The 12608-nt window shown below is 35.8% G+C and overlaps 1 protein-coding gene across 1 annotated transcript in view; it reads right to left on the minus strand.

The window, feature by feature from the left end:
* WDR49 (WD repeat domain 49) overlaps window positions 1–12608 on the minus strand; it is a 149285-nt gene that overhangs the window by 122903 nt on the left and 13774 nt on the right.

Consider the following 12608-nt stretch of genomic DNA (forward strand, 5'->3'; position numbering starts at 1 on the left):
AAAAACAAGACATCAGTGAAAACGTCCTAAATACCAGAGCACTGTGCTACCCCCAAAGGTGGATCTAATCAGCAATTCTTCCAAGATGCAAAGAAAAACATCTACTTTATAATGGTGCTATACTTAAATGAATTGGGGCTGCAGAGCAAATAACTGACAGACCTACAAGCTGACATCTTCAATCACAGATGTCCTTATAACTGGCAGAGGGAGATAGGAGAGTCAGAGATTTGATATGATGATGCGTGCAGAGGTCAGAGTGATGCAGGGCTATGAACCAAGGACTGCAGGTGACCTCTAGAAGCTGGACAAGGTAAGGAAAGAGATCATCCCCTAGAGCCTCCAGAAGGAAGACAATCTTGACAACACATTGATTTTAGCCCTGTAAAACCCATTTTGGAATTCTGAGCTGTAGAACTGTAAAATGATACATTTGTGAGGTTTATGCTACTAAGTTTGTGGTAATTTGTTACAGCATCAATAGGAAACAAATACAGTGGTTTAGAGAAAATGGGTGAATCCCTGAAGAGAGTTTAGCATAGCCAGTAAAATGATATCACAGTGACACTTTAATCCAAGGGCAAGAAGTCACCTCTATGAACACACCATTACAAAGACAGTGAAACCTTGTAAGTTGATTTTCGTTATTCGTGGTAGTTATGCTCTATAAAGCCTTTGCAAACACTGAATTAGCAGATACTGAACCATGGCTTTTATGGGAAATACAACATTAGGTTTCTGTGAGCCTCTGGTCACAATATTTTCATTGTCAATTCATAATTTTGTTTTATGTCTGTTTCCACTGAAAGACATTTTAATATATATTGTTAATTCATTAACAGTGAATTCATGGCCAACATTACTATAAGTCAAGACTGAGTGAAGCTTATCTAACACAGGTATTTTCTCCATAAGGCACAGCACAGCCTTCTTGCACTTAGACAGAACTTTACACTACACTTGGGGAGCCATTTTAAACAGTGAAATCACCGAAAAAAGCACAAAATGCAAAAACTTGGCACCAAGTGGACCACAAATAGGACACTTGTTTACAGTACGAGAGCTGGAATAAGAAGGCAGCGTGTCACTGAGTTTGACCTCAGCATTGAACCGGCACACTGGAAGACTGCAACTTTCTGCCACTCTGTACATGTCTGTGAATGACCATGAAGGTGCCTTGAGTATTGACTTGGGGGTTACAAATAAATTTTAGCAAGTAGGCAAATTCACAAATACAGAATCCGTGAATAATGAGAAGCATCTGTATTTCAAATAAGTATATAGCTTAATATTGATAGGCTGTTTAGCTTAGTGAGCTTCATGATGAGAGGATCTATTTTTCTACTACCTCAGAGCCAAAGAGTCAGAATTGACAGTAAGCACAGGGAGGCAGCATATTGTAGAGCAGGTCAAACAACTGTAGGTTTAATCCTGGTTCCACCAGAGACTGTGGGAAATACTGGCAAGTTACTTCACTGTTGAGGCTTAATTCTCCCATCTGTAAAGTGGATATAGCAAAATATCAATCTCAAGAAAATGATTATGAAGGTTAAATGACATATCAGAAAATGCAGAAAAAGCATTTGACAAAATTCAACACCCATTCATGATAAAAACTCTCAGTAAACTAAGAATAGAAGGAGACTTCCTCAACTTGGTAAAGAATATCTGCCAAAAACATACAGGTAACATCATACTTAATGGTGAAACTTGTAGCATTCCCACTAAGGATCAGGTACAAGGCAAGCATGTCTTCCTCTCACCATCGCTTTTCAACATCATATTGGAAGCTCTACTTAATGCAATAAGACAAAAAAGGAAGTAAAATTATAATGATTGGGAAGAAAAATAAAACTGTCTTTGTTCACAGATGACATGATCATCTATGTAGAAAATCTGAAAGAATCAACAAAAAAAGCTCCTGGAACTAAGAAGCGATGATAACAAGATTGCAGGATACAAGATTAATATACAAAAGTCAGTAGCTTTCCTATACACCAGCAATGAACAAGAAGAATTTGATATTAAAACCATAATACCATTTTACATTAGCACCCTCAAAAATGAAATACATATAAATCTAACAAAGTATGTATGAGATCTATATGAGGAAAACTACAAAATTCCTATCAGCAAAGTCAATAACTAAATTATTGGAGAGATATTCCACGTTCATAGAGAGGAAGACTCAGTATTGTCAAGATCTCAGTTCTTCCCAAGATAATCTATAGATTCCATGCAATTCCAATAAAGGTCTCAGCAAGTTATTTTGTGGATATTGAAAAACTGACTCCAAATTTACATGGCGAGGCCAAAGACTGAGATGAGCTAACACAATGTGAAGGACAAGAACAAAGTTGGAAGCCTGACTCTACCCAACTTTAAGATTTATTATAAAACTGCAGTAACCCAGACAGTGTGGTATTGGCATAAGAATATAGAACCAGATCAATGAAACAGAATAAAGAGCCCAGAAATAGACCCATATAAACACAGTCAACTGATCTTTGACAAAGGACCAAAAGCAATACAATGGAGAAAAGATAAAACCTTCAACAAATGGTGCTGGAATAACTGGACATCCACGAAGCAAAAAAAATGAATCTAGACACAGACCTTATACCATTCACAAAGATTAACTCAAAATGGATCACAGACCTAAACGTAAAACACAAAACTACAAAACTCCTAGAAGATAACATAGAAACAAACCTAAATGACCTAGAGTTTGGTCATTTAGGTTTGTTTTTAGATGCAACACCAAAGGCACAATCCATGAAAGAAAGAATTCATAATCTGGATTTCATTAAAATTTAAAACCTTCTCATGAAAAACAACTTCAAGAGAATTAGCAGACAAGCCATAGACAGGGAAGTATTTTCAAAAGATACATCTGATAAATAATTCATCCAACATATACAAAGAATTCTTAAAGTTCAACAATAAGAAAACAAATAATCCAATTAAAAATGGGCCAAGGACCTTAATAAATACCTCACCAAAGAACATATACAGATGGCAAATAAGCATATGAAAGGATGTTCCATATCATATGTCATCAGGGAAATGCAAATTAAAACAACAGGGATATATCACTACATACCTGTTAGAATGGCCAAAATCTGGAACACTAACCACAGTAAATGCTGACACAGATGTAAAGTAACAGGAACTCTCATACGTTGCTGGTGGCAACATAAAATCATAGAGCCACTTTGGAAGAGAAGTTAGCAGTTTCTTACAAAATTAAACATACTCTTACCATATGTAGATCCAGCAATCACACTCCTTAGGATTTACTCAAAGGATTTGAAAACTAATATCCACACGAAAGCCTGCACATTGATCTTTATAGCAGCTTTATTCATAATTGCCAATACTTGGAAGCAACCAAGATGTACTTCATAGGTGAATGGATAAATAAACTATAGTACATCCACAGAATAGAATAGTATTCAGTGCTAAAAAGAAATGAGCTCTCAAGCCATGAAAAGACATGGAGAAAACTTAAATGCATGTTACTAACTGAAAGAAGCCAATCTGAAAAGGTTACACGCTGTATGATTCCAACTACATGACATTCTGGAAAAGGCAAATTATGGAGACAGTAAAAAGATCAGTGGTTGTCAGGGATTAGAGAAGTAGAGGACGATGAATAGGCAAAGCACAGAGAATTTTCAGGGCAGTGAAACTACCCTGTATGGAACCACATTAACGCATACATGTCGTGATACATTCGTCCAAACCCATAGAACGTACAACACCAAGAGTGAACCTTAATGCAAACTGTGGACTTTGGGTGAGTATGATGTGTCAAAGTAGATTTATGAGTTGTAACAAGTGTACTACTCTGGTGGCGATGCGGATAATGGGGGAGGGTATGCATGTTTCAGGGTAAGGGGTATATGTGTAATCTCTGTACATTCCCCTTAACTTTGTTGTGAACCTAAAACTGCTCTAAAAATATAAAGTCTTAATAAAAAAGGTTAACTGAGATACCACGTGTGTGAGAACTAAGTAATCAAGTGTTTAATAGAAGTTAGTCTAAGCTTTTAATTAATTAAATTAATTTTCTGAGAAATAATTGGTATCTAGCCATTTGAACTACTCAGAAGTCCATCATTCTTATCTTTGTTAAATTATTTTTAGACTAAAAAGTTTAGATGAGGGAAATTTTTCAGTGACCCAGACTTGAAGAGTACGGAAAGAAACCTGATCTTAAAATCACTCCATTTGAGCCCAAACTGCAAACTGTTTCTGAAAGCTAAGTTAAGTCGATCTTGTATTTTAAACTATTATGTAATGACATCAATCAGCCTCTCAAATCTATATCATTATGCCTTTAACAAAATCACTTTAAAGCCAAACCTTAAAGTATTTTCTTCCTATAAGTTTGTAATTTATTTTTATTTCTACGAACAAGAAACTGTTCTGACTGACAAATACCAAGACAATTTCTTCTTTACATTCTAGAATATGGAATGGCAAATAGACCATAAACAAAGAAGAAAATAAATTTTCTTCCCCGAAGTAACATATACAGTCAACTTTATAATGTTCTGCACATTGATAATGCCAATATGCACCGGGGGAAAATTTGAGAAATACTTCCAATTTATGAAATGTGACAGAGAATCACAATTGTATGACATACTTGGCAATTCTATTACTAATTGTTCACTCACTAGCTTTTTTTGCTTTTAGTTTTAAAATAAAACCATGGTTTTACCATGAAAATCCTTCATTCTAAATAAATATGCACCAGGGAAGTCCCACATTAAACAATTTTATTGAAGCAATATTTATTATTGTTGAAGACACATCCACATCAAGTTAAATTCACAAGCATATATTTATTCTGGCTAGGGAAATATTAAGAATTTATGAAATTGGATTTCATTATAAAACATAGAGCATAAAATAATTCTCAGTCCCTTCAACTGAAAATTTAATTAGTATGGCTTTAACAAAACCTTCTTCCCATAGACAATTTGTTCTAAATTGAATGTAGGCCTTCCAAATAAAAACTACCTCATAATGTTTTAAAGTATACCCTTTCACTCCCATTAGTTGTGATTCTCTGTCTCTTTGAGTAATAATTAGTACTCCTGCATCTATTAGAACTCCTTTTCTAATAAAATTGAAGAGTGAATGATCCATTAGAAAACATATTCTCATTCAGCTCTTTCTAAGATGATGTTAACAAATTAATGTTTCTATGTCTATGTAACTATGAGTAAGAAAATAACCAGCTATGGCCTCTCATTGTTCTTGCAAGGAAGCTAATATACTCAGAATGTCTGGCTGATTATCTCAGCAAGCACGACTTTAGACCTTTAGAAAATCTTCCTGTCTTCCTGAATCCCTTTCAAAGAATATTCTAAAAAAATCATCTCCTTTTGCCTAGAAAGCATTTTCTGCAGCTACAGTCAGTTCTTGTGAGCTGTCTTTAAGAAAGAAAAAAAAAAAGCATGAACTCTGTTACATTCTCTTCAGCTTTTGAGCTTTGTTAAGATTTGGATTTCACTGTAACTTATATAAAAACTGAGCCCTAAGCCTAAGCACAAAATTCTGAAAATATACCCTTTTTAAGAAACTTGACAGCCCTTTTTTTCACCAAGAAGAGACCACGTACTTTCAATTAGCAATATATGAGTGTGCCAACACATTTAAAAATTATTTATTTTTTGCATAAAATAACCCTTGTTTACTATAGAAAAGACAAAATATAGATAAGCCAAAAATTAAAATCCTCCGTAATGCCATCAGCCTACCAGACTTGTTCCTAGGCAGAAACAGAAATAGCTGTGCCTTATTTACCAAATGGTGTCATGATTTACATACCTTTGTGTGCTGCTTTTTCCATTTTACATCATACCATGAAGCTATGCCTTGTATAATATATACTGGTCTTTAACATCATTTTAATGGCCACACAATATTATATGGAAAGGCATAAAATTTATAACCCCTGTTAATAAAAACTTCAATTGTTCCCAGTGCTTTCCCGTTTCATATAAACAACCCTGCAACAAACATTCCTGCACATACATCTTTGCTTGTTTGTCCAATTATTTCCTGAGGGAAATTCCCTAGAAGCAGAATTGCTGAGTCAAAGAATTTGCACAAGTTTTTGATATATTTTGCCAAATCTTCCTCCAGAAGACTCAACAAATTTACATTTCCATTAACAAAGTATGAGACTGCCTATACCTCACCAAGCTGGGGTATTCTCATTCTTCTTAAGGGTCACCAACTGGTTTCTAAAAAATAGTTCTAGTAAAGCTGAACATTGACATGCTTGCTGGCAAAACAGATCAAACATTCCCAAAGCAGACACAAATCTTTCCAAATCTGCTGACTCTTAGAAATGTTGTTTATCTTTGTTTTTTCCTTAACTTTTTCCTATAGCAATATTTTATAATGAAATGAGGGAAAAAAATTTTTCTTTTTTTTCCTACTCTGTCAACAGGGAGTTTCCCAAGACAAGAATACAAGTCCTACTTTAAACCTACAAAGAGAGTACAATCTAGTTTAGTCAGAAATCTGGGTATTTTCTCCTTTGTCAAAGCTGATAGTGGGTTAACATGTCACTGACCCAAGTTTCACTGCCTTTATCCATTGTTGAGTATTTACTTTCAGATTCTGAAAATTAATGTCAAATGGCAAGTTGTAAACCACTTAGAGAAGTATTTCCATCCATCGATCTATTTATTAATAAATATATATTGAACATGTACATCATACAAGGTATCATGAGGTAGATTTATTTATTCATTCATTCAACAAACACTTATTAAGTGCCTTCTCCATGCCAAACACTATTCTAAGCCCTCAGCACCGGCTCTGAACAAGGTAGTTGAAGTCTATGCTCTTCGAGTACTTACATTGCAGTGGGGAGCCCAGGTATGCTGATCACATTGAATGACACATGGCTCTAGGTTACCAAAAGTAAAAAAAATCACAAGAATCACACTAATTATTGCTTTTCCTAATTTCAAACTGAATTTAGGACTTAAACGTGTCAAAAACATTCCATGAACTGAAATCTTGTGTGGACCAGAAATCTTTCTGAAGTCTGAAAAAAAAAAATTTTTTTTTGATGATTAAAATTCTGCAGTGCTTCTTTTTCTCTACATAAAAAACAGTTTCTAATAGGATCTCAGAATCTTGTTTTCCCCAGAATCTGCTGGTTTTATCAAGTACTTAACCAAAAATAATATTTCTTCTGTCAAATATGTAGCATGATTTTTGGGTAATGATCCATGACAGCTGGATGAAGATACACTATCTCAGTGCATCCTTCCCCCCACCTCTATAATTAAATTTAAAATTGGCATGCTGCTTCCTCACACTTCATTCCGTTGCACTTGCCTCAATTTCCCTTGGTCACAAAGTGCACTGGTTATGAATATGTATTAGAGTTTGCTGTCAAACCCTGTGAACATCTTCTGGAGCAGAAGAGTAGATATGTTATTTCAAACAGATGCATCAGTTTATACCATCCCTTGCAATTTTCATCTACCAATGAACATTCATGAGAGATTGAACAACAGAAGAGACTAGTCTTCCAGCCAAGGTTCATACTGCTATTTTTTCTTGCTTCAATGGATTTTAGTTGGTTTTAATTTTCATTTACGTTATGATATCAATGATTCAAGAGCTCACCAATCTGAATGGAGTTAAATTTTTGTGACTAACAAAGACACAGGCCTTGAAACCCCCATACTGAATTTAAGGTTTAGAACTAAACTCTCCCAAACCACAAATTCAACAGTTAGATTTCCTATCCAACTGGTAAATTAGAAGTGAATTGCAGCTGCAGGATAAAAAGTCAATAAATCTTTCTCTTTTAAATAAAGATCATATTCCCTGAGAAGTGTGTCATAATATTTTTCTCTAAGTCTATGGAAGTCTTTAATTTTCTGCTATGGACCTAAACCATGTTTATCACTATCATCTGTTTTGCCTAAGCTTAAAAACTTGGAGGGATGAGCCTGACCAGTGGAATGGTGTAGCCAAGAGACATTTGAGCTTCATTGATCTTCGTTTGGAAATATCCTTACAGTAGGATAAACATACACTGTTTTTAAAAACAATTGCTCTTAGAATTAGAAATGAAAAAGGGGAAGTAACAAGTGACACTGCAGAAATACAAAGGATCATGAGAGATTACTACAAGCAACTCTATGCCAATAAATTGGACAACCTGGAAGAAATGGACAAATTCTTAGAAATGCACAACCTGCCGAGACTGAACCAGGAAGAAATAGAAAATATGAACAGACCAATCACAAGCACTGAAATTGAAACTGTGATTAAAAATCTTCAAACAAACAAAAGCCCAGGACCAGATGGCTTCACAGGCGAATTCTATCAAACATTTAGAGAAGAGCTAACACCTATCCTTCTCAAACTCTTCCAAAATATTGCAGAGGGAGGAACACTCCCAAACTCATACTACGAGGCCACCACCACCCTGATACCAAAACCAGACAAAGATGTCACAAAGAAAGAAAACTACAGGCCAATATCACTGATGAACATAGATGCAAAAATCCTCAACAAAATACTAGCAAACAGAATCCAACAGCACATTAAAAGGATCATACACCATGATCAAGTGGGGTGTATCCCAGGAATGCAAGGATTCTTCAATATACGCAAATCAATCAATGTGATACACCATAGTAACGTATTCAAGGAGAAAAACCATATGCTCATCTCAATAGATGCAGAGAAAGCTTTTGACAAAATTCAACACCCATTTATGATAAAAGCCCTGCAGAGAGTAGGCATAGAGGGAACTTACCTCAACATAATAAAGGTCATATATGACAAACCCACAGTCAACATCATCCTCAATGGTGAAAACCTGAAACCATTTCCACTAAGATCAGGAACAAGACAAGGTTGCCCACGCTCACCACTATTATTCAACATAGTTTTGGAAGTTTTAGCCACAGCAATCAGAGAAGAAAAAGAAATAAAACGAATCCAAATCAGAAAAGAAAAAGTAAAGCAGCACTGTTTGCATATGACATGATACTATACATAGAGAATCCTAAAGATGCTACCAGAAAACTACTAGAGCTAATCAATGAATTTGGTAAAGTAGCAGGATACAAAATTTATGCACAGAAATCTCTTGCATTCCTATACACTAATGATGAAAAATCTGAAAGTGAAATTAAGAAAACACTCCCGTTTACCATTGCAACAAAAAGAATAAAATATCTAGGAATAAACCTACCTAAGGAGACAAAAGACCTGTATGCAGAAAATTATAAGACACTGATGAAAGAAATTAAAGATGGTACAAATAGATGGAGAGATATACCATGTTCTTGGATTGGAAGAATCAACATTGTGAAAATGACTATACTACCCAAAGCAATCTACAGATTTAATGCAATCCCTATCAAACTACCACTGGCATTTTTCACAGAACTAGAACAAAAAATTTCACAATTTGTATGGAAATACAAGTAGATTTGTTCTCATTCTTCTTAATGACTGTATAGTATTCCATGGTATGGATTTTCCATAATTTGTATAATCAAGTCCCTATATAATTAATTTCTTACTTACATGATTTGCTATACATATATATTTTCTTTTTTCCAAATCATCCATCATACCTTTCCTAACACGCTTCATTCATTTTTCTCCCTAAAGTCTTTGCTTCTGAATCCCTCCATTCTTGGGTTTCTGTCTGCTGATTGCTCTCTGTGCCACATGCAATGTTGACACCCTGGCAGTACTGCTCACCTCTCTCCTGGAGTCCACTCTTCCCTAGATACTATAATTTGTTCTTCCTTTATTAACTCCTTCATTTTGCTCTAGCACATTTTCCAATAGCTAACTTTAAAAGTGCACCTGGATATTTAGATGTCCAAGCTGCTTATTTTGCCTTTATATTTATTTTGGTTGAATATAGAATTTCATATAGAAAATATATTTTGTCCAAATTTTGAAGGTATTGCTTCCTTCACTTGTAGCATCCAGAGCAGTTATTAGGAAAGCCAGGGCCCTTCAGAACCTAGTACATTGACCCTTTTACCCTTCTTGGTTAAGTCTGTGAACATATTTTACTGTTTTCTACTTTCCAAAACTGTTTTGCAGTCATTTTCTAATGACATTTCATATTCTATTTTCTTTGATAGAGTTCATTTATTATCCTCAGTGAAACCTGGGGAAGAAGAGGCAATAAATACATGTGTCAATTCACACACACACACAAAAACTGCTCTCTCTTCACTGGAAACCACAGACGGAGTCAAAGAATTGCACATGTCCATGAACTTCGGGCATGTTAGAGCTGGAAGAAAGTTTAGAGAATCTACACCAAAACTTTCATTTAAAAGGAAGAAATTGAGGCCCAGAGGATTAAAAAGACTTCTCTGAGGTCACATAGCTCACTGTTGGCAGAAATAGGCTTAGAATCTAGGATTTCCAATTCCTAACCACTTTCATCATGCCACAAATATGTTGACTTCAACAAAATCAGATTCTCTCTAGGATAGCACATTCATCAAAAAAACAGAAAAATATGAGGTTGGAATGTGTATACTCAAATGGTCTCATGCAGTTTCGCTAAAAGCTATTTACTTAGAACCCTAAAGCTTTCTGTTGATCTACTTAAAATTTACACATGAACTCTGAATCAATATAGTAAGCAGGAAATGACTAAAAAGTCAGAAAGATTCCAACCCAGGTTCCAAAGGAAAACTTTTTAAACCAAATTATCAGCTCCTTCCTGCTCTTCGTATCCTTCTCAAACCAGAAATCCAACACTTCAACCAATCTCTGGCCATTATACTCATTCCTTTTCTCTGTCACACTTCCATCCCAGGTGTCTAGCGAAACACTAGCCCTGGAAAAGCATCTTCTCCATGACTACATCCAGGCTGCTGAACAAATATCACAGAAATGGGCAGAATGGTGTCACAGTAATAAAATGCATGATCTTCAACCTCAAAAGATCCCTCCTATGCTACTAGGAACGCTTCCATGTTTCCTGGCTGAACTCTTACCCTTATTTTCACTTTCTTCAAACACCTACTTCATCATTTCCCTGTCCATTCCTAACAGAGAAGTCTGACTACTAATTCACAGCAATGAAGAAGGAAAATAGAGAGGAGGAGGAAGAGGGGTAGGGGACATCAATCAGATGGGAACTTCCTCAGTTTTCTGCACGCACATAGAGATTGACCTGCATCTATAGCCATTTCCTTCCTTCCTTCCTGTGGTAACAGAAATTCTCCTGTTCCTGGATATGTCCTTCCCCCACCACCTCAGTGACTCTCTTCTCTTGCTCTCTATTGACTCCTTTTCATAAGCATTTCAACATAATCAAATTACTTGAACTGTTAAAAATCTTCCCTGACATTCCCATCTGCTTTCAGCTACTGCCCCACCTTCTCCTTCCAAACAACCATCTCAAAGGAATCACATTCACACACTGTCTTAATTTTCTCTCCTCCAATTTACTCAACCTCTGCAGTCCAGCTTCTTTCCCTTCACCTCCACTGAAACGGTTCTTACCAAGAAGATTAAAAACCTTTAACTAAATCTTTTAGTGGATTCTTTCCAGTTCTTATAAGGTGAAAAATGTACCAAGTTAATATTTGATGCCAAAATATCTTGGTTTGAGAAAATTTCTTGAGACTTCTATTTAGTTAGAAAGTGAAACCTGAGGCCCATGAAAGACATCGATCAAGAAAGCAAAAGGTTCAAGCTGCTCTAAAGGAGAGAAGAAGAATTTGGTATTTGTTTTTGTTGTTTCTTTAAACAGATGGGAAGAGAATAGTGTCAGAAAGGGCAGGTGGACAGGATGGGAGACAACAGGAGGGCCGACGGTGACGCGGCAACAAAGGGCCATTGAGAACATCCCATAGGCAACACGGCCATTGATAAAACATAGATATAAATACTTGTTAGTTTTTCATGAACCTCCCTCCATGTGGCTTCAAGCCACTAAGATACAGCCTCCCCCACACACATATACACACACCCTTAATCTCCTCCTCAGCTCTTCTGCTGAAGAATTCGGCCTCCCACGCACCTACGGCCACCTAATCTATGACATAGGAGGCAAGAATATACAATGGAGAAAAGACAGTCTCTTCAATAAGTGGTGCTGGGAAAACTGGACAGCTACATGTAAAAGAATGAAATTAGAACACTCCCTAACACCACATACAAAAATAAACTTAAAATGGATTAAAGACCTAAATGTAAGGCCAGACACTATCAAATTCTTAGAGGAAAACATAGGGAGAACACTCTTTGACATAAATCACAGCAAGATCTTTTTTGACCCACCTCCTAGAATAATGAAAACAAAAACAAAAATAAACAAATGGGACCTAATGAAACTGAAAAGCTTTTGCACTGCAAAGGAAACCATAAATAAGATGAAAAGACAGCCCTCAGAATGGGAGAAAACACTTGCAAATGAAGCAACTGACAAGGGATTAATCTCCAAAATATACAAACATCTCATGCAGCTCAATATCAAAAAAACAAACAACCCAATCAAAAAATGGGCAGAAGACCTAAATTGACATTTCTCCAAAGAAGACAATACAGATGGCCAAGAGGCA

The sequence above is a fragment of the Eschrichtius robustus genome, chromosome 6 (assembly GCF_028021215.1).
Source record: "Eschrichtius robustus isolate mEscRob2 chromosome 6, mEscRob2.pri, whole genome shotgun sequence".
In the NCBI taxonomy this organism is placed as follows: Eukaryota; Metazoa; Chordata; class Mammalia; order Artiodactyla; family Eschrichtiidae; genus Eschrichtius; species Eschrichtius robustus.